Below are 26,439 nucleotides of genomic sequence, written 5' to 3' on the forward strand. Positions count from 1 at the left end.
GTGAGTGAGAGTGAGACATAAATAGCTGCATGAATTGGAAACAGGTGAACAGGTAATCATTGACAGGTACAGGGATTATGGGAAATGGAGTCCAGAGAGTTAAAGTCAATCCCCAGGTGATGGAGCCCTCTGGTGATAAGCGGGAGGAACAACAAATGCGGGATTCATGACAGAGCCCCCCCCAGCGAGCAGCTCCTGAAGCGAGGAGGCAGGGAACGCCGGGGTCCAAAGAAACCAGGGCAGATCAGGTAGATGACCAGGGAACCAAGGAAACCAGAGCAGATCAGGCAGACGGCCAGGAGACCAAGGGAGCCAGAGCAGACCAGGCGGATGGCCATAAGACCAGGAATACCAGAGCAGGTCAGGTGGATGGCCAGGAGACCAAGTGAGCCAGAGCAGACCAGGCGGATGGCCAGGAGTCCCAGGAGACCAGAGCCGATCAGGCAGATGGTCAGGAGATTCAGAAGACCAGAGCAGATCAGATGGACATCCAGGAGACCCAGAAGACCAGAGCGGATCAGGCGGATGGCTGAGAGACCAGGGAGACTAGAGCAGATCAGGTGAATGGCCAGGAGACCACCTCAGGGTAGGGACTGGATCAGGAGGCCTGGTTGGCAACCACAGGGATGAAACAGGATCAGGAGGCCTGGGTGGTGACCACAGGGTTGAGAAAGGGTCAGGAGGCCTGGGAGGCGGCCACAGACTAAAGACAGGAGCCATAGAAGACTCCAAAGGCGGAGCCGTGGCAGGCTCGAAGGGTGAAGCCGTGGAAGGCGGAGCCATGGGAGGCTCGAGGCTAAGAGTCCAGGATGACTGGGAAATGACCTCCGTGGTCATGAACATGAGCAGAGTCTCGAGAGCGACCTCTGTGGTCGTGGGCATGGACAGAGACTCGGGAACAACCTCTGTGGTCGTGGGCATGGACAGAGACTCAGGAACGAACTCTGTGGCAGTGGGCATGGACTGAGACTCAGGAACAACCTCTGTGGTCGTGGGCATGGACAGAGACTCAGGAACGAACTCTGTGGCAGTGGGCATGGACTGAGACTCAGGAACAACCTCTGTGGTCGTGGGCATGGACTGAGACTCAGAAACAACCTCTGTCATCGTGGGCATAGACAGAGACTCGGGTACGACCTCTGTGGTCATGGACTGAGACTCGGGAATGACCTCTGTGGTCGTGTGTGTAGACAGAGACTCAGGAACAACCTCTGTGGTTGTGGGCATGGACTGAGACTCAGGAATGACCTCTGTCATCGTGGGCTTAGACAGAGACTCGGGTACAACCTCTGTGGTCCTGGGCATTGACTGAGACTCGGGAACGACCTCTGTGGTCGTGGTTGTAGACAGAGACTCGGGAACGACCTCTGTGGTCGTGGGCATGGACAGAGACTCAGGAACGACCTCTGTCATCGTGGGTGTAGTCAGAGACTCAGAGACAACCTCTGTGGTCGTGAACATGGACAGAGACTTGGAAACGACCTCCGTGGTCGTGGGCATGGACAGAGACTCAGGAACGACCTCTGTCATCGTGGGTGTAGTCAGAGACTCAGAGACAACCTCTGTGGTCGTGAACATGGACAGAGACTTGGAAACGACCTCCGTGGTCGTGTACATGGGCTGAGATTTGGAAACGACCTCTGTAGTCGTGAAAATGGGCTGAGATTTGGAAACGACCTCTGTGGTTGTGTACATGGGCTGAGACTTGGAAACGACCTCTGTGGTCATGCACATGGGCAGAGACTTGGAAACGATCTCCGTGGTCATGTACATGGGCAGAGACTCCGAGACGACCTCCGTGGTCGTGAACATGGGCTGAGACTTGGAAATGACCTCTGTGGTCGTGAACATGGGCAGAGACTTGGAAACAACCTCCGTGGTCGTGTACATGGGCAGAGACTCGGTGACGACCTCTGTGGTCGTGAACATGGGCAGAGACTTGGAAACGACCTCTGTGGTCGTGAACATAGGCTGAGACTCGGAGATGACCTCTGTGGTCGTGAACACTGGCAGAGATTCAGACGTGGCTGTGACATGACGTGGAGCAGACTCAGATGTGTCTGTGACATGGCATGGAGCAGGCTGAGGCTTGGCTGTGACATGGCATGGAGCAGGCTGAGGCGTTGCTGTGACATGGCATGGAGCAGACTCAGACGTGGCTGTGACATGGCAGGGAGCAGGCTGAGGTTTGGCTGTGACATGGTATGGAGCAGGCTGAGGTGTTGCTGTGACATGGTATGGAGCATGCTGAGGCATTGCTGTGACATGGCATGGAGCAGGCTGTGATTTGGCTGTGACATGGCATGGAACAGGCTGAGGCGTGGCTGTGACATGGCATGGAGCAGGCTGAGGCATGACTGTGACATGGCATGGAGCAGGCTGAGGTGTGGCTGTGACATGGCATGGAGCAGACTCAGACGTGGCTGTGACATGGCATGGAGCAGGTTGAGGTTTGACTGTGATATGGTATGGAGCAGACTGAGGCATTGCTGTGACATGGCATGGAGCAGGCTAAGGTTTGGCTGTGACATGGTATGGAGCAGGCTGAGGTGTTGCTGTGACATGGCATGGAGCAGGCTGAGGCATGGCTGTGACATGGCATGGAGCAGGCTGAGGTGTGGCTGTGACATGGCATGGAGCAAGCTGAGGCATGGCTGTGATATGGTATGGAGCAGGCTGAGGTGTTGCTGTGACATGGCATGGAGCAGGCTGAGGTTTGGCTGTGACATGGCATGAAGCAGGCTGAGGTGTGGCTGTGACATGGCATGGAACAGGCTGAGGCGTGGCTGTGACATGGCATGGAACAGGCTGAATCGTGGCTGTGACATGGCATGGAACAGGCTGAGGTTTGACTTACTCGAAAGCTGGAACCAGGATTGTGAGAGGAGGATCCTCTGTGGCAAGTGTGTCGAGTACTAGCCTCACATATTCTACCCAAGTGTAATCTCTGGTTTCCAGCAATTCCCTCCACTGGTGTGTTGTAAGTCCAATTCTGTATATAGATTTCAGAGCGGCATCATCAAAACCAGTGTGGGCGGCAACAGTAGAAAAGAAATGGGATTACTCCCTTATTGATAAGTCCGCCTGGCTTAATTGATCGAATGCTGCTAGATCCATGGTGCGGTGAATTGTTCTAGCTGAGGCCGGGAGTGCTGCTGGGTTTAATGAAGGAGCTGAGACCTCGGTGGTTAGCTGGAAAAAGCCACTGGATCGGTTTGTGGTGAAGTCTTCTGTAATGATTAGTCAATGGAGTTGAGATCCATGTGCAGCTTTTGATAACAATAAACGTAGTAATACAGACAGGCAGGGGTAAATCACCAGCAGCAGTAATATCAAAGGCAGTCCAAAGGGATATTCAGTAACCAGGCAAGAGGTCGGGGGAGGCAGCAGACAATCACAGGTTAAATCCAGACAAACAAGGAAGTAATAGTAGGCAGGCAGCAACAGATCAAAAACAGGTTAAACAGCCCAAGATAATACACAGGAAATACAACAAACTCAGAAAACACTCAGAAATGTCAGCCTGGGCAAAACAAGACTTTGCAATGACAGCAAGTGAGAGTGAGACTTAAATAGCTGCATGAATTGGAAACAGGTGAACTGGTAATCATTGACAGGTACGGGGATTATGGGAAATGGAGTCCAGAGAGTTAAAGTCAATCCCCAGGTGATGGAGCCCTCTGGTGGTGAGCGGGAGGAACAACAAAGGCGGGATTCATGACAGTTTCAGTGCACTGGAACAATTTTGCGAATGAGACAGCACTAGAAATGGCCGACGCCCTGAACAGTGCCATGGCTACTAAACTAGGGAACTGATTGAGACGCACCCATTGTTGCATGCAAGTCATACACTCAGCACCACATTTCACCCATAGTGACTCATTAGGGAGCACTAAAAGCTCTCAGAGAAACAAACAAATGTACACATGCCATAATGTTTGGATTCTACATCTATTATGTTTATATATATATATACACACACAGTTGTGCTCAAAAGTTTGCATACCCTGGCAGAAATTGTGAAATTTTTGGCATTGATTTTGAAAATATGACTGATCATGCAAAAAACTTTTATTTAAGGATAGTGATCATATGAAGCCATTTATTATCACATAGTTGTCTGGCTCCTTTTTAAATCATAATGATAACAGAAATCACCCAAATGGCCCTGATCAAAAGTTTACATACCCTTGAATGTTTGGCTATTTATACACAGACACTAATTGTAATTTAAAAAGCCACAGGTGTGGGAAATTAACCTTTAATTGCCATTTAAACCTGTGTATGTCACTTTGTGTGTCTGTAACAAGGCCAAACATTCAAGGGTATGTAAACATCATTGCCATTTGGGTGATTTCTGTTACCATTATGATTTAAAAAGGAGCCAAACAACAATGTGATGTTGGTGCGGCTATCCTTATGAGGACACTCCATAGACATAATGATTTGTATACTGTACAAACTATAGATTTTATCCCCTAACCCTAACCCTACCCCTAAACCTAACCCTCACAAAAAACATCCTGCATTTTTAAATTTTCTAAAAAAACATTGTTTAGTATGTTTTTTTAAGCAATTGGAATTATGGGGACACTAGAAATGTCCTCATAAACCACATTTTTAGCATAATACCCTTGTAGTTACCAGTTTGTAACCTAAAAAAAATAAACCACCCAAACCCGCCCACACACTCTATCCGATGTCATCATGTTGACCCCTGGTTGACTTGGTTTATAGAGAGAGACTCAAAGTGCACCCATAGACTCGCCTTTACAGCCCAATGATTAGCATTCCCGTAGCTAAAACCCAGACGCTTGAGAACTGGCTGCTGTGTGCTTCCTGCCAGTGTAAATCAACACTTCCACATATTCTCCTTAAGTCCCTCTAAGGGTTATCCAGGGCATGTTTAAAATACACAGGCTAAGAACATATACGAGAGGAAATTGATTAAAGATGCAAATGTGATAAACGCATGATGTGATTTCAGCATACTCAAAAACAAACATACTCAGAACAAAAACTTTTATTTAGGGTAACTGTTTTTACCTGCATTACTCATGATTTGAGTTCTATTTTTGCCTTACAAAGCACTTCCCATTACAAAAGTTAATGTCTATGTGTCTGTGTTCTCTCAAGGGGTTTTCCCTTTGAAATAGGATCTGATTTAGGGAGACTTCTCCACGGCAGGTTTAAGGAAGTGATTCTTCTTTCACCCGATCATAGATGACCAAAGACACTCCGCCCTAGCAAGCACAGATCCAGTCTATTTCTCTCCGAACAGGGATCAGTTTGTGTAAGAGCCAAGGCAGGTGCAGGACAGAGGGAACACAAGAATTCTGAGAGGAAAGTTCTCGTCACAGGTCAAATGTTTGAGCGCAAAAGTTAGCGGGCAAACTATGTGGTAAATGAAACAAATACTCACTGCACATCTAGGACATGGAGTTGTCTGTGTGTGTGCTTGTGTGTGCACAGAAAGGTGACTAATTAAATGAATACATTAATTATGCGTTAGATACTAGGCACGGTGCATGATTTCTATGTGTGCACATACGCTTCAAACAATTCAAAACCGTGAGTACAATGGTAATAATATAAAATAGGCTCACACTGTGTGTGTAATGACTAAATGAAATGAAGCCTGCTGGTTTTCCTAGACTCATTGTGGCCTCTGTTCAGCTGTATTTTAGTACAGTGTCATGCAAAGTGTTTGCAAAATGGTTTGATCTGAGCAAATGAATGTTGGACATAAAAGTGTAGCTTTCTCTTGGGCACAGGCCAGGCTTTTCAGAGAAAAGGGGAAAAGCACTTAGTTGTAAAAGTGGGTTGCGCTTTACATTTTGATTAGGTCATTTTTCAAAACAGAAAAGCTTGTGATTTCAGGTGTTATTGTGAAGTACCGTGATCTATCTATCTATCTATCTATCTATCTATCTATCTATCTATCTATCTATCTATCTATCTATCTATCTATCTATCTATCTATCCATCCATCCATCCATCCATCCATCCATCCATCCACACAGATTGAGACATACACATATTAACCTGCTAACCGTATAACTATACGAACTGTCAGAAAAAATAAACCAACTCTTGCATGGTTTGTAATAATCATATCCATAATTATAAAGTGTCGCCCTTCAGTCAGTGAGTAAAAATAAAGGCCTCCATCATGATGTCAGTCTCCGCTTACACTTGGATCACGATGCACGAGCAGTCGGCTCCATGGTAACCAGTATTAAGTGGACACTATAATCACATCATTAATTCAGCTTTGTGACCTCTTTGTCTCTATTTTTAAAAGCAGGTGAGAAGGTAACAGAGCTCCACACTCTTCTGCAAAACAGCTCTCCGCTCTCTCACAGCAGAGCAATTTTACACCACTGCACATCATTGGAGAAGCAGTAGGAGGTCACTTAATGCCTTTGCTGAGAAAAAAGACAGAGATTTGTATGTTTCTTTTCATACGATTAGTAGATATGCAGCCTTTTATGACTTGACATTATATATTGTAATTGGGCTATTTATTTATTTCTCTATTGCTTTGTTTCTTTAATTGTGTTCTTAAAACAATGAAACTAAGACAATTTTATTTATTTATTTGGCTTGATAACACTAAGCATCTAACTACAAATTGACTCATTGAAGTTACTTTTAATTGTTTTCTTTTTCTTCTTCTTTCTCAGAAGAGTGAACTTCCTGAAGACAAAGATGGATAATGCTTGTATGTGGTCTTAGATTTAGGTCAGTGCCAAAACACATCACATTCACAGTCATGCAGTTCACATTCATGCATACACTTTCACAAACAGATGGTTCTGTCTTCCACCTATGGCAAAGACAAGAATCAGTCTAGTAACACTTACACCCCAATAACTTTTGCACAAATAACATGCTCATCAAAGACATTAAGAGAAATTATGCATTCGAAGGACCATATGCACGGACACGCACATAGGAAAGCATGGCGCGCACAAACATGCTGCTGATATGCATAGAAAGGTGTCTGCTGCTGTTAATATCATTCTCTCGGCTAAGTGAACATCTCAGTCACCTCTCATTTCCTCCCGCTCATCATCATTGCTCTCTCACTCTTTTTTACTCTTTCACACACAAGTAGACACATCATCATCATCATCTTCATCTCACACACATCACCGTTACTGGACACACACATGCATATCCAGAAATGGAGAGATGCTCTGGGTGAAAGAGGGGGAGATGACAAGTAAGAGGGGAGAACACAGGAAGCACATTAGTTATCAGTCTTTGTCGTCCTCTCCCTTTCACATCCCATCAGAGTTACACTCTTCCATCTGCACCCTCACTCTTCTTCACCTCTAACTGTCTGCCCTATTGCACTTCACTACAGCACCATATCTGACTATATGACACTTCACACCATACACACATATGATCAACTGAAATGGGGAATGGGAAAATAGCAAGAATTGATGGAATAGTAAAGAAAGAAAGAAAGAATAGCTATCTGTCAATAGCAACCTAGTCTCATAGAATGAACGTTAATATAACTACATTTTTGCAAACTGAGTTTTATGTGCTGCTTTCTACATTTTGCTGCAGTTTCCTGGTGAAATTAACACTAGGGGCACTACAACAACGTTTTGTGTGTTTTATTCACTTTCACACAAACTACGGCTGTTTATTTATAACATTTGCTCTTTTACTCACACACTGCTATGATATTATATCAAAACACTTTTACTCTAATGTATCATTTGAACAACGATAAATTTTAATGCTTGTATTACAGACCCACCTACATTTATGCAATTATTCCAATATGATTAACTTCCGGTCTAGCTTACCTGACAGAGTGTTGGACTATGGATTATGAGACATACGCTGCGTCCGAATATCCATACTTCCCTACCATATAGTATGCCAAAAACAATATGCCAACAGAGTAGTATGTCTGAATCCTCAGTATTCATGAAGCAGTATGTGAGAAATACCTGGTTGACCTTCTATTTCCGGTGAAATTTTGAAGTGCGGTTCGACTTGACACTTAAGCCCAAAGTATACTTTGATTTTGACACGAACTCACAGCGTCTGCATACAGTCGAACACAAGCCTGTCAAAGTATACTCTATTTGACGGTGAGTGCATATAGAGGCGTTTAGTTCATGCTCGCTACAACTGCTATGAGATGCCGGACAATTTCTCTTCAGGAGTTTAGACCCATAAAGGTGTCTTTCTATTCCTTCAGACACGAGTAATACAAATGCAGGTATCTCCTAACCTCCTCACACACAAGCTCTTGATGTGCATATCTACTGTTGTTGTTTTACCTTTGTCTCCTGTTATTTACTGGCGATTATGTCTTCTTCTAGCATTTCTACGTGACAGCAATGGCTCAAATGTGAATATTTCCACCTTGTGGATCCACTAATTTGTGCAAATAATTCCAGGCGCATGAGCAGTCAAAGACGCACGGTTAGAAAAATCAGGCATTGAACAGCAAGACGGACGGCTTTCCCCACTGTAAGTGATATATATATACCAAAAAACTGCTTCTTGTGCATAAATGGTGCTCTTTTAACAATACCAGAGCGGATTATTTCTGCGGTTGTTGTTCTTACTTCATGTATTCGGGTCATGGGTCAATACCCACATCTGCCCACGTCCCCTAATTAAGTTTTTATATTACTTGCATACATACCTAAAAGAATGCACTTTTTTACTGGCTGAGAAGTGCATCCTTAATCAAATACAGTATATACTGTGACCATACGCAGAGAGTGCCTCGAGCCTAGCCAAGGATGCCAAGTGAAAGTGAAGCAAAAGTGCCATAGGAGTGACAAGAAATAATGTTATTGCTTCAGTAAATGACTTTTTCATGTCGAATTTGCTTTTAATACACTATCTCGCTTTTTGCACCCCCTGCTAGACATTTCACTGGGAAACTGCAGCCAAACTGGTATGAAGCACATAATTTTGGTTTGCAAAATTTTTGCCATTGTCACGTAAATTAAATGACATCAGGCTGATAGATAGATAGATAGATAGATAGATAGACTGTTGATGTGGGTGCATCGCGCTTATGTCATCTTGGTGGCATGCACTCGTGTCAGTAGTTTATGTCTGTCTCTCGCGAACACGGGTAAGCTGTCTTGTGTTTCATGTCCGGAGCATGGTGCCTGGATCCTGACTTCCCTGTCAGGTTCAGTTTCATCTGTGTCAGGATCTGCACACTCATGCTCAATATTCTGTGTCTGTCTCTCGCGACCACGGATAGGAGTTGCGCTCACTTTGTGATGCACTCCCGGGCTGCGTGCTGTCTTCATGTTGTGCTGAGGTTCAGTCACTTCTGTCCGAGATTTCGGGTTTGTGTGTGGCTGAACTCTTGCACAGGTGTCCTGTCTTGTTTTTGTCGCCTGTTGCGTGCATTGCATGGCATTTGGGGCACCTACTCCCCAGTTGCCACTGCCACAGCCACAGAGGTCGTTCCCTTCCCGCTGCCAATGCTTATAGCCATGGAGGCTGTTCCCCAGTCACTGCCAGTGCCCATGACCACGGATGTCATTCCCCTGCCACTGCCAGTGCCCTCGACCACAGAGGTCGTTTCCCTGTAACTGCCTGTGCTCACAGCCATGGAGGCTGTTCCCCTGCCACTGCCAGTGCCCTCGACCACGGAGGTCATTCCCCTGTCACTACCTGTTTCCACAGACACAGAGGCTGTTCCCCTGTCACTGCCAGTGCCCATGACAATGGAGATTGTTCCCCTGTCACTGCCTGTGCTCACAGTCATGGAGGCTGTTTCCCTGCCACTGCCAGTGCCCACAACCTCAGAGGTTGTTCCCCTGTCACTGCCCATGCTCACGACCATGGAGGTCGCTCCCTTGCCACTGCCAGTGCCCATGGCCACAGAAGCCGTTCCCCCTTCCCTGCCAGTGCTCACTGCCATGGAAGCCGTTCCCCAGTTGCAGCTGCCAGTTCTCACGGCCACGAAGGCTGTTCTCAAGTCACTGCCAGTGTTCACGGCCATGGAGGCTGTTCCCCTGTCACTGTCAGCATCCATGGCCACTGAGGTCATCCCCCTGCCATGGCCAGCGTTCTCACCTGCCATGGTCAACCAGCCAGTGCCCACACCTGCCACGGTCAACAAGCCAGCGGCCACGCCTGCCACAGTCAAAGAGCCAGTCCCTGAAGCTTCTGCCATCCCAGAGCTAGCATTTGAAGACTCATCCGTCCCAGAGCCAGTGCATGCGTTCCAGGCCGTCTTGACCCCTGAACCCTCTGAGCCTTCCACAGCTTTGCCCCCTGAGCCGTTCCCTCCTGAACCCTGACCAGCGGCCGCCGCCCAGTCCTCTGACCCCTGTCCAGTGGCTGCCGCCCAGTCCTCTGACCCCTGTCCAGCAGCCGCCACCCAGTACTCTGTCCCCTCTGCCCTGAGGCCACCTCCCAGGCCACCAGACCCCACCAAAGCCCTGAGGCCACCTCCCAGGCTGCCAGACCCCATCTCTGCCCTGAGGCCACCTCCCAGACCTCCAGACCCTGCCTCTGTCCTGAGGCCCGGGTTTCGAGCTATCTTCATGTTGTGCTGAGGTTCGGTCACTTCGGGTTTGTGTGTGGCCGAACTCTCGCACAGGTTTCCTGTCTTGTTTTTGTCGCCTGTTGCATGCATCGCGTGGCGTTTGCTTTGTGATGTACTCTCAGGTTTTGTTTAGTGTGAGAATGCGTGGCATCACTTTGTTTGGCATTGCTATGCATTCTCTCATCTTGTTTGTTGGTTGGCTTGGGCGTATATTGCCTTATTGTCTTGGCGATGTGTGCTCATGCCATTCGAGTGTTTTGTTGTCTTGTGAGAGAACGTGGCTTTGTTTTGTTTCTGCATTGCCATGTGTCTCTCTGTCTTACGTCATACCCTGCCTCCTTGTTTGCTTATTATTAGATAATTTGCCCCCTGTTTACCCCTTTGACTTCTCTCCCTATTTTAGCCTCCTCGGGTGTGCTGTCCAGTGCCAGTTCGTCTTGTGTACCTAGTCAGTTGTTCGGTTCCAGTTGGTCTTGTTGATGTCAGTCAGTTTATTCCCTTTCCCCAACTGGTCTGGTTGGTCCTGCCTCCAGTTTCCTTTGCCCCAGTCTGGATTACTTTTCCCCCTATGGGGTAGGTCATGATTTTTTTTTTTTTTTTTTTTGTATAAATAAACACTTTGGCTTTTTCAACTCTGTGCTTGGTTCCCGAGCCTCTCATTCTCTGCACGTCCTGACAAGATAATGTTGGGAAGTAACAGATTGCATGCAATATGGATTTTGTAATCTGATTAATCAAGTATTTATAATTAAATTACATTATATTTTAAAATAATAATGTAATCTGTGCAAAATCAGGTTACATTTATTTTTATGGATTACAAGATTACATTTTTGATTACATGGCAAATCAGCCAATGGCAGTGACTAGCGCATAATTTACTAATAAATCTCACTATATTAACACATTAAATGGACAGCTAAAATATATTAGCTTTAAAATATTGCAATTTTGAAAGAAATACCACTGAAAGAAGTTATTTATGAGAGAAATGATGAGAAAGACAGATCGTGTGTGTGTAAGAGTGTCTGGGTGAAACCTATCCTTTCACAGACTCTGAATGCTTATTTCACTTTTTGTCTGTCCATAATCTCAATTGCACATTTTGCTAATACCCCTTTAAGCAAACACAAAGCCATAAAACACAATTATAAGGCAGTTGTCACATATTTTGCTCATTTACAAACCTCTTTTCTCTCATTCCAACTAAAAGTAAATGTTGCTGCAGCTGGAGAAAAGCATTATTGAAAAGCCACAATTGTGTTTGTCCCCCTAGATACTCCATACACACAGGCCTTGAGGGGCGCTTACACAGAAGCTCTTCAGGGGGTTGTTAGCTGTGAGCTTAGCCACCACAAGCTCTCCAGCTCACGCACTAATTATTTTCATAGTCAGCCGGGTGTGCAGAGCTGGCCTTCGAGTTGTGCAAATGCTTATTTAAGCTGTGTAACTGACATCCATATGGTTTTTATCACCACAAAGAAACGTTTGAACTGGTTACTGGAACTCTGTTTTCATGCTGCCAAGGCTCTGACCCGTCTTTCAAAAACACTCATATGTGCTGCTTTGCTAGGATATTCTATTCCATAATGTTCTGGATCAGCATATTTTTTTCCTTCACTGAGTCACTGTTGTACGCAAAAAAAAAAAAAAAGTGTTAATAAAAACAAATTCCGATTTGGCATTACTGGTACTGTGTCTTTTTTGGGAGGGAGGGATGATTTAATGTAGGGCTCCACCATTCATTGAGAAAGTAATTGAGATTACAATTATGGCTGCTGCAATTAACTAATTGTGAAAAGTGTAAATTAAGGCATTCCATTTAGATCTACTCCCATAGCATCAAAACATTTGTATGTACATTTAATTTTTCATTTTTTACAGTGATAAAGTATTGTAACCCATCACATGTCTGTTGAGTACATAAGCCTATCAGTATATGAGAATAATCAGAATATGGCTAATGTAATTTATATTAATCGAAATTAACAATTGTGATTACAGTATCAAGGGAATTAATCAACAATTACGTTGCTTGCACTAATTAAGAGTATTTATAAATCAACCCATTTAATCCCCAATTTTTTCCCCAGCTAAGTGAAGACATGCATTTTATTCCATGGATAGCTCAATTAACCAAGTCAACTTTTGCTTGCTTAGTAAGACATAATAGGAAATTCCAAATAATAAAGTAACAGAATGTTATAGTTTGTACTAATACACATATTTCTTTAAAATTTTTCTTTGTTTCATTTATTGTAGCAATAGGCATACTTCAAAATCTACAATTTTGTAATGGGACCCAATGAGTTACATATTCAGAAATGAGGCTCTTTGTTTTCCAACTGGTCACTTCTCACTTTGTGTGTGTGTGTGTGTGTGTGTGTGTGGGCAGGTTTAAGTGGTTTCCGAGGACTTTTTTTAGGTTACAAACTGGTAATTACAAGGGTATTATGCTTTAAGTGTGGTTTATGAGGACATTTCTAGTGTCCCCATAATTCAAATTGCTTAAAAAACATACTAAATTATGTTTTATTGAAAATGTAAAAATGCAGAAAGTTTTTTGTGAGGGATAGGTTTAGGGGTACTGTTAGGGGATAGAATCTATAGTTTGTACAGTATAAAAATCATTATGTCTATGGAGAGTCCTCATAATGATAGCTGCACCAACATGTGTGTGTGTGTGTGTGTGTGTGTGTGTGTGTGTGTGTGTTATGGAAGGTTTAATTTTTTTCTTTTTTCTTTTATTGAGTTTTGAAACAGATATAATTTTTCAGAGGGGAAAAGTGGAATTAAATGGCTCAGGTCATGTGTCTGTTTGCATCATCCATTTAAACATATTCACATTAAATCAAAACAGTCTGCACTTTGATTTAAAGTTGAAAACTTTGTGTGAAATACATCAACAACTCTTTTAAGAACCTTTAAATTTCAAACTAAATTTCAGTCACAAATGTAACGTGGGATTAAATGAGTTGAGATTTTCCATTACATGACATTGTGCATTGTGTAAGTCATTTAAGTAATTGTATTACCAAAAAAATAAATGATCATGAATTTCTGGTCACTATATATTTTAAGTCATCATGTTTGTATTTTGGAAGGGAATACAAATATAATTGAAAGCTTATTATAGAAAACAATCAAGTCAGTGCCAAAAATAATTGACAGTAAATTATTAAATCACATTCTCATTTACAAGAGACAATTTTCACTCTTGCCCACACCCCCATACAAAACAGATGTGTCACACACACTTACACTGAGGCACAGAGTAAAATGTGTCATTCAATCCTACAGTTGGCAACCATACAGGTAAATGCTGCTCTATTCTACAGGCTAACTGATGAGTACACTTCCTTAGAAGCATCTGATGCATCCTGTGTCTGATACAGCCGCTGCAGAATGCTAAAATTTGGGCCTAATTACATTTCTGTTCATGCAAAACATTAAAGCCACAACCCCACAATGCAGCTAACCACAGTCATTGTTAAAGACAATTGTTTAGGAAATGTAATTCTGTGTAAAAACGTCCAAATATCTCTCCGTACAGTAGTTTTGTGGGCAGTATTACTTTAAATAAACACTGCAATTCCAGCATGGGTTTGTGAATAAATAGAACAAAAGGCAAAGAAGCGGATTTCCGCTGCTGATTGCAGCCAGATGTTAGCCAGGGTCTGCTGCCGCTTAACTGGCTATTAAGAGGTAAATTCAGTATAATTCAATAAATAGAGCCGCCATAGGAACAATAGTATAGCGTGTTATTATGCAGGCCTTTCACGCTCTTCTTTTGCGCACAAACACTTAAAAATAAATGGATAAAATATATACATACATGGTGAATATTTTATCTTAAGGAATTTAGGGAGGAAAAAAACTGACCCTAAAATGTAGCCAAGTTGATTAAAATCATATTAAAGAACATTTCTGACTTATATTAAATCATTTACTATATTGTAGATAAATAACCATATGAAGCACATTTATTTATTTATTTTCAGTTGCCTAACAAAACATTTCTACAGTGTAGTGATGCAGGTTCAGGCTAAGTCATAATTACTAAATTGTCCACCTGTTAAATAATCTGATAAATGCTTAAGCGCATGTGCCTATCCATTTCTGCATTTGTGGTCTTAGGGTATTTGGACAGAAAAAAAATATTTGTTATACAGATTTATCATGTCTTCCTCATCTCTTTATACACTGTAACCTGCAATTTGTTCCTTAAGTTGATATTTCTACCTGGTCTAACCCTTAAAATATGTTTTGTTAATGTAACATAATGTATTCAGGTTGATTAAATTTTGTTAAATAATATTTTTTACTTATATTAAACAAGTTAATTTAGATCTTACCACATGACGCACATTAGGTTGACATTTATATCAGTTTATGTTTGACTTGTGCATTCTCATGCACAAATGTACATATGGTTGATACAACAAAGATGTTGGTGTCCCCAGTTGATTTATTATGGATTTGTTTGCTTTGGTGAGCACATGTCAAGTGCTTTCAGAATCCAAGTCATCTCTTTTAGATCCGGACACAAGTGTAATTAAGTAAACTTGCAATGGTAGTGTTAGGAATGCAAGGCTTGAATCAATAAAAATAACTGATATTATCCTCTACAGCATCAGTGCAAGGGACTGAAGGGAGGAAAGGGAATCTAAATAATAAAACATATTCTAGTAGAGACAGTAAAACACTTCTCATTTCTTCTCCCACCCTCCTATTCTCTCACTCGACTCCTCCACATTCGTTCTATCCCATGCTTAAGTGTTTGTGTGTGTGTGTGTGTGTGTGTGTGTGACACAGATGATCAAATCGTCATATGGATAACTCGAGTATGCAGGGAGAGAGAGAGAGAGAGAGACAGAAAGGTCAGAGACACTGAGTGAAAAGGATAAAGGCTAATGATTATCTCAACCTTTATCTAATCAATAATCATTTATCCAACAATATTACTGGCAGCTACTGGCCATTCTCTATTATCCCAGCACAGACGCCTTGTCTCAGTCTGTCAGCTTTATGGGCTGGGTGAATGGGATAGGTGAATGTAAGGGTTGTAATACTTTCTGTGCGGTGTGTGTACTGCCTATAGTATAGTGTTCTTTTTCTATTACAGCTAATTTCATGGACAAACAGTATGTGTGGGTATATATACACATATGTGCATGCAGTGTTCAGAAGTACAGTATGTTTGTATACCATGTATATTTACATTTGCAATCGAAAATATTCAACCCCCCAAGACAGTAAGGATTTACAAAGGTAAGCTTTTCTGATGACCCAGAATTTTTAAACTTTACATCTATATCAGTTGAGTGACACATTCAAAGTCATAGTGTGAATATATAACCTAATATTTGTAAATAGCAGGATTTTTAAAAATACAGCCATGTCATAATTATTCAACCCATATTGCATGTAGCTGTTTCTTAAATATGTAAGGCTACAAAAGTAATTGTTTTAAAACAAAATTAAGTCATCAATCTGCAATGGCACTTATTTAAGTTTTAACATTTAAGTTTAGCGTTGTAAGCAAAAATTTATTTCTATGTAAAAAATGCAATTAAAAATAAGCTTTCTCAAAAGCTAATAGAGGAGATTATTTCATTACACAAGAAAGGTCATGGCAAAAAGTACATTTCCAAGGCACTTCAATTTCCAATAGACAAACTTGGCAGCAACATTCATAAACTTTTTTAAATATGGTACAACAGCAACCTTCTTGGGGTGTGGAAGAAAGCAAAACTTCACCAAGGGAAATGTTGACTTGAATATTCAAGAAGTAATAGGAAAGAAGTAGGAAAGACCTGTAGAGTCCTGGAAGGTTTTATAGACGTATGATACTAAACTAAAAATGAGTTTTAAACCCATGGGTCAGCAGTACGTCTGGAGTAAGATGACAAGGTGATGACAAGAACGACACCATCCCCACAGTCAAGCATGGAGGTGGGTCAGTCCTGTTATGGGGGTGTTTTGCGGCTGCAGGAAACGGCTATCCTGACTATGTGACCGACACCATGGATTCTTTCAGGTATCAGGCCATTTTGGCATGAAAAATGTGATGCCTTCAGTGTGTAAATTGAAGCTTGGTGATCATTGGACTTTCCAGCAAGACAATAACACCAAGGATACATCCAAGTTGTCCAAAATCTGGTTCAGGGATAGGTCGTGGAATGTCCTTAAATGGCACTTTCAGACAATCATTAAAATCCCATTGCAAACCTTTGTTGGGATTTCAAGGAAGCAGTGGCAGCACAGAAACCAAAGAATGTCAATGTCATTCATGCTCATGAGAAATGTGTAAAAATTCTAATAGAGAGGTGTCCAAAGCCTGAGAACACACCTGAAACATTTATTTGCTGTTATTAAGGATAAAGGATGCTCCACAAATGACTGACTTTGGGGTTGAATATTTTTGACATTGACATTTGTGGAGAGAATTAGTTCTTTTTTATTTTAAAATTTGGGTAAACTGAACTCTTTGTTTTCAAAATCACTCAAATGTGTATTAAAAACTTACTTTGACTGATTACTGAGGTTTTAGTTGATTCACATCACCATAATGTATTGCTGGTCAGGTGGGTTGAATAATTTTGATTGAACTGTAAGTCTGTTTTTGAGAACCATGGATATTTGTTAGTAAGTACTTACAAAGCAAACCTTTATTTTTGTATAAGCAACACTTTACATTATTGTTCCCTTTTGTTAAGGGTTTATACAGGGCAGGGGTATATCAAATAATGTATATGGAGTTATAGCAGCATGCATTAAAAAAATAGAACTTTAATCCAATACGTCCAAAATAGTGAGCTAATTTACTTACACATTATAAATGCTTAATACACTTATTCATACTTATATTAATCATGATGTATTACACAGTATATCAAAATAGACTATTAAAGTGAGATTAAAAGGAGGGATTATGACATTTTTTCAAGTCTTGACACAGTTGTGTTGTCATTTTACTTGTTGATGTCAAACTAATGGTTTTACCTAGTCCCTTACCTAAAGTTCTCTTCATTCACATCACATCTCATATAATAAAGCCAGATGACCATTAAACCATACTGAACCTTTATGTACAAGTTTCTAATGTTGGCAACTCCTTAATAAATACTTCACAAGTGTCCACTTTACATTAGGGTAAATTTTCATAGGTTTCTAATGTTGAATAAGTGCATATAACATGCTTATAACATGTGAGGTAAAATGGCTAACTTTTTTGCAGGTCAAACTTTTATGCATGTTGTTATAAGTGCATATTAATGATTTCAATGCATTTTTTAAAATAAATTATTAGTTATTAAGGAACCCCTTTATAATCTCTTATCAAAGAGGACATAATGTATTGCAATTGTGTATATATAAAAATTTCTTCACAGGTGTTCACTTTATATTAAGGTACATTTTCATAGGTTAACAATGTTGAACAAGTGCATTAAGCATTTTTAACATGTGAGGTAAAATAGCTCACTATTTTGCAGGCCAAACTTTTATGAATGTTGTTACAACTGCATATCAATGATTTGAAATGCATTTGTTATTAAATTATTAGTTATTAAGGAACCCCTTTATAATCCCATAACAAAGGGAACATTATGTATTACAATTGTGTATATTATAAACTCTTTACAGGTATCTTCTTTACATTAAGGCACATTTTTAAAGGTTAACAATGTTGAACAAGTGCATTAAGCATTTATAACATGTGAGGTAAAATGGCTCACTATTTTGCAGGCCAAACTTTTATGAATGTTGTTATAAACGCATAACAATGATTTGTAATGCAATTATAAATAAATGATTAGTTATTAAGGAACCCCTTTATTATCTTTTAACAAAGGGAACATTATGTATTACAATAGTGTGTATATGATGTATATTGCGTAATATGTGTATAGATTATATTGTTATTTTGTAAATTGCATAAATAACATTCTCCTGTATGTATATAATATGTGGACCATGCACGTTTTTCAATTATCATTACACTTGTGTATGGTGGAGTGACAATATATAATAATATAATAAATAAATAATAGATTTTGAGTAGAAACATACCTCAATTAGTATGTCATTGATTATTCTAGGGATATCATTTGTTGAAAATATACATGATTAGAAAGACAGTTTAAAATGAAGAAACATCTCTGACAAATACTAATATTATTTATTTCCAAAAAATAAAATAAATACCTAATAAATATGAAAGACCAAATAAATAAATAAATACATACATACAGTAGTTTTAATATAGCACCGTCTGAACACTTTCCAAATTGTTCTAATTTTTATTCAAATTAAGGAAAAAACAGAAATGAGACTTCTCGTCCCCCAACCCCCTCTCCCTGTCTGCCACTGATGCCATCATAACCTCTCTCTTTATTGCTTTTAATGACTCCCTCTTTCCTTTCATTAATTCTTTATCGATTTCTCTGGACGGCCGTTGAATTAATTTCCAATTACTACGGATTAGAAGAATAGACAAATGTGCATGTTTGCATCTGGTTTGTGAGAGTGCATATATTGGCCTGTTTTTTCAGATCAAATACATTTTTACCTTGCAGTGTTTTAATGTGGTTGAGCATTTTCTTTTTTCATAAGCTAGAACTCAGATAAAAACAAAATCTCACATGCAATCACAGAAGAAACACACAAGCACATACACACAAGCACAGACTACACAGGAGAGTGTTGTGAATCTGACAGTAGGAAATTGCAGGAAAGGTCAGTGTGAGCTAATGGCTAGGGTACCTTACATGAAATAAGTCCAGACCCTTTTGACAGCTCCCTTAGTGGCACAGCACAGCCTTTAACTACCGCTACTGACGTGATCGGAAAACCAGCTTATGTTTTGTGTGTCTGCTTGTGCGTTTGAGAGATACAGAGTGTTGTCAAGCACCAACCTGGTCTGCCATCTCATTTACACACACTAAACATCCAAAATATTTTGCTGCAAGCCCAGAAAACGAGTACCATCCAATCTAAAAATAAGCGACACTTCAGCTGAATTCACAGCACTCAGGCCCAGACTATCAATACGAAATTGCCATTGGGTATTAATTAGGGCAATTATTTACTTTGATATCTGTGACAGATATTGATTGTCATTTTCAAAAGAGCTTTGAGATATCAAAAGCTTATCTTAAAGAATATGGACAAATCTATGAAATTGAACAGACTAAACAATTTCAAGATGAAGGGAATTGACCAGAGCTGAAATTGATTGATTGTATAAATCCAGTATTGATACGTTCCATAGCAGTCAGTGTACTACAGGCATCTCAAAAATAACCTTTACCATGACTGCATAACTTTGAAGAGAGAGCAAGTCTTTGTTGTTGCAGTTTATGTGTGTGTGAAAGAGAGAGAGATGAAGCTACCTACTTCCTACTGATCCCTGGGTAATAACTATACTTTAGTGAGTATGTGGGTGTGCATCTGTGTGTACTCTTAGTTATTGTGTATGTGTGTGTTTGTATTGACCCAGGTCTCACTCAGCTCATCCCCATGCATGAGTGTGTGAAATACTGCACACTAATAGGCAGAGCCGTCCTCTTACATTCTCTGCCTCGTGGAGGGCCACTGTGCGCTGTCACTTTAACAACCGGGAATTATCACCAACATCCAGATTTGGGGTTAAGAGTGTCTCAAACAGTATATAGATACATTTTCCATCAATAAATTCACCCTGAATCCAGCCTCTTCAGCCCAAAGCATCCTGCCGCCTGATTGACGTTTTTACCACAAAATTATACCATGTCTGTCGGTGGAGGAGAAGAAACATGTCGCCATTCCAAAATGAGCTAGCCATCAACATAAAATCCACTATGGTGTCATCTCACAAGAATATTGATTCAGGCAGACTTTCGGGATGGAGAGCGGATTTCCCATAAAGCCAGTAGCCATCGTGTCTTCTTGCAGAGACAGAGAAAGGGAACACATAAATGATACAATATACAGGTCTGGAGATTTAAAATCCCTGAGTCGGCCTGTTCCTTCTAATTTATTTGAGAAATCCTCTATAATTAGAGGATTTTGGAAACACATGTTTTAATATTTCATTTCATCACTTGCTAGAATGTATAGCTATATATAATTCAAATAAACTATGGGAATCACCCATATAGCTTTCTGGCTCATGACAATGCTATGTTTCATTATAAGTGATAGCTTGACCATCCAATTGGAAGCATGCCAAAATATTTCCACAAGCCAGTCAGATTACATGTAAGTGCTCTGACAGCGGTGAATAAAAAGATTGTTTAACCAGCCAATCGGATGGCACGTAACAGCTCCGGCGTGCCTGCGAAGCAAAGCCCTGCTTAACTAGTCACAGTCACAGCGCGGTAATGAAATCCAGACCTAGACAAGGTTTGGATTGATTTCCAACATCTTGATTTAATATCCTGAATTAATTATTTTAACTTGAATAATATATAAAGGAAAATAAATGTAGAACACTCTGGGGAACAAGAGAGGGCTTCTTTCTAGCAGAGTTATCTCATGGTCAATCTTACCCCGAGACTACTTTCAGCTGTGTGCATGCCTGCCTGCAAGCATGTGTGCGACCGAGCCAGAGTGTGTGAAAGTGTGTTTTTATGGGTGTGTGTATGTCTGCACTGAACGATTTCCTGTAAATTACTTTGGTGGGTCTGGACTTGTGTGTGTGTGAGTTTGCAGTATCACAGGGAGAGAATGCATGTTTGATTTAAGTTTATTTATGTACCCTTACCAATGGGCTTTGCCTTCAACTGAGCTGATACACTCCGGTCACTATACATGAAGAGCAGATGGCCTTACTGCAGGAGAGAGAAAGAACTCAAGTTTGCGAGGATATACACATCCAGTCTGAGGACATTTTGGTGTGATGCATATTAGTCGAAAGACCAACAGACTGAATGGGCATGTCTGTGTGCAAATTGTTAGAAGAGTGGAAAAAGAGTGGATGACTGTGCACTGATATTATTTCTCGAAAAATTTTATTTAACATGATTTTGTGTGATGAAAATCTGAGAGTCTGAAACAGTGCATTTGTTAAATAAAATTTTGGAGCAATAATATCAATGTGTGGACATTTACTCTTTATTCCAAGTTTGTTGCATTGTGCCCTGCACTTGCACCCAACCTGGGTTGTTTGAGGGTAGTGGACATTAAATCGGTCAATGACTTGAGACGTCTTGATCTAATTCAAAAATACATAGAAAATGCAGTTCAAAAAACAATTACTTGAATAAATCTCTACTATGAGGAAAATATTTTACATTTCTGAGTTCAAAGTAAAAAATGTCTAAGTTGTGTAACCGTCCAGAGAGAGAGAGAGAGAGAGAGAGCGAGATGAGAGAGAGAGAGAGAGAGAGAGAGAGAGAGAGAGAGAGAGAGAGAGAGAGAGAGAGAGAGAGAGAAAATAAAGTCTCATTAAAAGCTGAAATTCTTGAAAAAATAAATTTTGACATCAGTAATTTGAGATGATCATTTATTCTTATTAAAATAAAATAGTAAAAAAGCAGTTAAAAATGTGTTTTAAAATATTATTAACTTTTGAAAAACTTCAATATATATGTACTGTAGGCTACTGTGCAAAAGTCTTTTTTAGTCACATTAGATGTTTCACAAAAACATTTGTCTTAAGATGATCTTCTGCTTTATTATGTCAATAGGAAATATACATTTGAGATTGACAAACATTCCTATTGCAAATAGAATAGAAGCTGCACAAGGATTCCTGCAACAGATGGTATGTCCCACACAGAGCTCTGATCTCAACATTACAGAGTCAGTCTAAAACTGCTTAAAATTTTTGCACAGTACTGTATGTGATTGATCCGTTTAGACCCTATTGATTGTCTGTGTAGTTTTTATTTTTATAATTATTATTTTATTATCATTATTTTGACATTTTTATGAAAAGGCCCATTTTGTTCAGGTCAAATGGATTAGCCTTAAGATAAATATCATGAATTTCAAAATTAAAATAAGAAAAAAAATAAAATGTGTTCATTATTATGTATTTTAATACCTTTTACTTGATGGTTACACCACTCAACAATTTTAAAATCATTAAATCATTTAGTTTTTTGTTGTTGTTGTTGTAGAAATGCTATAAATGCTTATCAAAAATTGGAGAAACCAACATGCACACAAAGAATACATTTCTATGAACTTTTCAAGTTTTTTAAACTACATTTTTTAAAGATTTCTAATTTTCCAATCTCGGACAACCTTATTTGTCAATTACCCAAATACTTTTGGGAACTTGACATGTCTTGCGGTGTGGCATGTTTTACTCAAAAGCTAGTTTAAACAGCATTTTTCTAAATCTTTACAATTAATATGGATTTAGTTTTTATGACCTCATATTACAGTAATTGGAAGACAACCTTGGATATAACTTGGCTATTAGTACTTTTTAAATGTCATTTTTACTCTGCCGGACCATTTAAAAGGAACTACTTTATTATTATTAAAAATGGTGACGAACTTAAAAGAAATGGCGATCAGAACCTAAAAATGTACACTTTCCCTTATACTTATATATCAATTTGAACCTAAATTCCTAATTTTGATAAAAAGAAAAGCTAATGAACATATTATATGTCAGCTACCCATGTGCACACTTTTCTAAAACTTCTCCAAGAAAAGAAAAGAATACCTGGGAAACATCTAATATTAAACACCACTGTGATGTCTCAGCAGCCACTATTGCACACCACCATCCCATTCGATTAAGTTTATTGATAAGTTAGCTGGCTTTCTTCTCTCCGAATATCTGAAACAATCACCAGCTCATAAGCTTTTTTCTTATCTCGTTCTGAAGCGAAATGAGAAGGCACATAAAAAACTCATATTGAGGCAGGTGCTTCTGTGTCAGAGAGTTTCAAGTGCTTCTCTCCTTGTCGTTGTCTCCATAACCTGCTCACTTCTGACACACGGATTATAATAAAAGAAGACTACTGTCAGAGAAGGGTTGATTTAAAGACAACCCCAGTCAATCGTTCACAAAGATCAGATTAAAAGTACAAGTATCGATCCCCCCTCTCTAGCTCCCTTACTCTTAGAGCCTTTCTCCTTCTTCCACCTTTTTTTTTTTTTTTCATTTTAATCTGAGCAAAAATAAAGGAAGGCCTTTAAATTTCATTGCTTCCACAAAACTTTGGCAAGTATTCATTGTGTTTTCCATTTCATCCTCTCTGCTGGAGGCTGTATTCATGACAACTTTATATATGATGTTCTCCTTTCAAAATGCCATTGATGCCTCGGATGAGCTCTGCACTGTGATCTTGCAACACAAAAACACCGGCCTTAGATTCTTCTTATTGACACACACTCGCTGGAGTAGCCCGCCTGAGCAAGCCAAAGGGCGTCATTCCTTGCTTTTAAAACACTGCTTTACATTTCTCTTCGCAGAAAACAAGCTAATTATAATGAGGGTGTTTTCGATGATAAAATGATATTGAATCCGATTGCATTTCCTCCTTTTCTTCTCAGCAACCTATTTTATGGTGAAGTTCAACAATGTCACAAGGATAGAGATGGCACTTAATCACACAGACAAACACGCCATTACCCTGTGAATCCCGAGAACACCGAGCTGAATTAAATATGGTAAACTATCTCATTACACAAACTCATGCTGAAAATCTCCATCTCGGAGTGATCGAGGTCAGAGATGTGAATATCTAAAAATCCTTCTTTCAATTTATTTAGTATTAATAAATATGGCTCTCCAGAGATTGCAGTCACCTGCTGCTAGCTGGACTCAACTAATGACAATCATCTTAAAGGCCTGTCTGGTGAGAGGATGCCGCTGCGTGTTGGAATACATCCGAGCACTCGTTTTGAATGCTTCCAGGAGGAGATCACAAAGTCATTAACTATGTTCTGTCTTTCTCAGCAGTTAGTGTTGATGCAGCCTGCTTGCAATAATGTATTGTGTTGCAAACAAGAAGGATGACCACTTCCCTGCCTCCTGGTGCAGAGGGGGCCAGCAGTGACACCGAGGCTCAGGTATATGGATGGCCTGAGGAGGTCTCCATCATTCATAAAACATGCTGCTGCCGCACGCCACCGAATTGATCTTGCAAAAGAAGCAGGGTGGCATGCCGACCACTTCATTAGTCTTCCACAGCCACAAATCACACTCGTCGTAGCCTCCTAGGGACCTGCCGTTACCACCAACACCACCATAACACAGTTACATGGGCTCAGATCTCAAGCGCATCAACAGTGTTCCCAAAATGCTCTGGCAATGTTGCAACAACAAGTGCTCAGACTACATTGTTTATGGTGCAGTGGCCCTGGTTTGACTAAAATATGTGAGAAAAAAAATGACAACAGAAGCTAGCCCCCCAAAATAAGAAATGCACACAATTTTTGAGCTCTGTAATTGATTGCTTATGGTCATTTCGGGTGTCATGGGATGAAATCAAGTGGCTTCTCCATAAAACAATGTCAAATATTGATGATATTTCTCTTCCCTGGCCTGTGAATGAATTGCCCCACTCACTGAGGCTTTTTGATGAATGCTTTTTATTGCCTTTTTTGTTGTTGCTGGAGCAGCTGGTAAGAACTCGGCCTGGTCCTCTCAGAGTCAGCTAACCGAATTGCCCTAAGAGGACTGCAATATCACAGATAACAAATCAAAGCTTCTGTTCTTTACTTTTTGTGAGTTTATCGACATTAAAATGAAACCATTCTGAAGCATTTTATTTATTTATTTATTTATTTATTTATGTTTTGACAATCCCACAAACAATTTCAGCTACACTCTCAGAAGAAGAAGAAGAAGAAGAAGAAAAAAAAAACAGCACTTAACTGTAATTTTTTTCAGGTACAAAGGCCGTCACTGGAGTGCTACCCTCAAGGGTAACTTTTTTGTACCTCTAGTTAGCAATAACTAGGGATGTCCCAAGCCTGAGTACGAGTACCGATACTTTTCTTTAGGTACAGGCTGATACCGATTCCGATACCTGTTTTTCTTTTTTTCTGAACTGCATATCAACAGTTTATTTAAATATTATCATCAAAATGGTGTTTAAATAAATACATTGATTAAAACTTTAATTAAATGAATGTATAACGATTAATTTTCAACATGATATTGTATTATTTATTTTATCAAATTAAGTTTATTCAGAACCTCAGAGCACAATCCAAAATACATTGGAGTTGTATTTTGTCAAATAAAGTGCTGCATCATGAGCATCACAGATGTGAGATATTGCTTAAATATAATACAATTACTATTGATTTATTATTATTATTATTAGTAGTAGTAGTAGTAGTAGTAGTAGTAGTATAACAGTGAATATAAAATTTCTGTGATACTTTTTTTTTATTTAAATTGAGCTTTTATTTTGAAGTGTTTCTATGTTGTTATGAGCAAGGAACTCTCACATAAGACGGGAGCTTCCCACTCCGGATAAGCCATCGCTACGTGATACAAAGTGATTATTAAACCACAAAAGCCTGCTATTTAAATAAATAAATATGTACTCTGTATGTGCCTCATGCTACAAAGTGAATTTGTGCTCTGTTCACCGTCATCTGCTACAAATAGAGCACTCGATGCTCATGACGGTGTTTCCTGTATGAGCCATGGAGGAGCTTTAAAAGGTACATGCAGCTGGCATCGACACAACACTGTCTGCACACATTCACAAGTGTTCACATTTGCAGTGCGCCGCTCATGCAAACTATATATTTATATCATTAAATTGCAGCTTTTGCGGTAAAATAATCTCATTAGGACATAATGTGATTAGAATTTGTGTGCTGATTGTTTACGCAATGACATTCTTATGTCAGATGGTATTGGTTTAGTATCTGAGCATTTTATGAGTATGAGTACAAGTACATGAGCGTAGTAT

General features: G+C 40.1%; 1 long non-coding RNA gene across 1 annotated transcript; it reads left to right on the top strand.

Annotated features, from left to right (window-relative positions):
• The first annotated feature begins 4,195 nt into the window (after positions 1-4,195).
• Positions 4,196-12,235, top strand: LOC127410106 (uncharacterized). The gene is made up of 4 exons (XR_007892080.1): positions 4,196-6,450; positions 6,687-6,744; positions 10,962-11,131; positions 11,835-12,235. It is a non-coding gene; the product is annotated as an uncharacterized LOC127410106 (long non-coding RNA).
• The last annotated feature ends 14,204 nt before the right edge of the window (positions 12,236-26,439 follow it).

This window comes from Myxocyprinus asiaticus, chromosome 2 (assembly GCF_019703515.2).
Source record: "Myxocyprinus asiaticus isolate MX2 ecotype Aquarium Trade chromosome 2, UBuf_Myxa_2, whole genome shotgun sequence".
Classification (NCBI taxonomy): Eukaryota; Metazoa; Chordata; class Actinopteri; order Cypriniformes; family Catostomidae; genus Myxocyprinus; species Myxocyprinus asiaticus.